Genomic DNA, 955 nt, shown 5'->3' on the forward strand with positions numbered 1-955 from the left:
AAAATTAATTTTATCCAAATATATCTACTGTGGAATGTAATAATGGGTTTTTGTTTGTTTTTGGTGAAGGAGAAGGCCATTAGCATAGATATTAGGAAAGGTAGAGGAACATAATAGTAGCTTATAGTTCTTGAACACTGTATCAGGCATTATGATACATAGTTTAGCGTATCACCCCATTTTAGCCTCGTAAGGACAGATACCACTGTTACCCCATTTTACAGAGGGTTTGGTTGCTAAGAGATGAAGTAACTCGCTCAGGGTGACACAGTTTAAGCCAAGGCAGTCTGATATTGCACTGTCACCCTAACTGGTGAGATCATGCCTGTAACTGCAGGCTTCTACTTAAAATATGTAATTTTTTATTTTTTAAAGAATTCTTGAAAATCAAGTTTATTAGAAGAGAGCTCTAAGTTTTCAGTATTTCAAATGAAATTTTACTTAGTAGTCTTGGATTTTACTTGACTTAGAACTGTAAAGTCTTTTTTTCTTTCTCTAATCATGAGTAATTGTGCTGTCTTCTGTTGAGTTAGTCTCTGCCCAAGTGTGTTATTGCACAGGACCCAACAGCCCAAGGCCAAAATAAAAATTAATCAAAGAGAGGCCAGACGCTGTGGTTCACATCTGTAATCCTAGTTCTCTGGGAGGCGGAGGCGGGTGGATTGCTCGAGCTCAGAAGTTCAAGACCAGACTGAACAAGAATGAGACCCCGTCTCTAAAAATAGCTTGTGGCAGGCACCTGTAGTTTAGCTACTCAGGAGGCTGAGGCAAGAGGATCAGTTGAGCCCAAGAGTTAGAGCTGTGATGCCACGGCACTCTACCCAGGGCAACATAGACTCTGTCTCAAAAAAAAAAAAATAATCAAAGAAATAAAAATTGTCAAAGAACTTCATCAGCATCAAGTTTAAAAATACAAGTTTGTGGCTCGGTGCGCATAGCACAGTGGTTATGGCTC

At 39.3% G+C, this 955-nt stretch overlaps 1 protein-coding gene across 1 annotated transcript in view; it reads left to right on the forward strand.

Annotated features, from left to right (window-relative positions):
• The window catches only part of GRHL1 (grainyhead like transcription factor 1), a 53,810-nt gene that overhangs the window by 8,241 nt on the left and 44,614 nt on the right, over positions 1-955 (forward strand). The window lies entirely within an intron of this gene.

This window comes from Otolemur garnettii, unplaced genomic scaffold, assembly GCF_000181295.1.
Source record: "Otolemur garnettii isolate 467f Iridium unplaced genomic scaffold, OtoGar3 scaffold00022, whole genome shotgun sequence".
NCBI classification, from domain to species: Eukaryota; Metazoa; Chordata; class Mammalia; order Primates; family Galagidae; genus Otolemur; species Otolemur garnettii.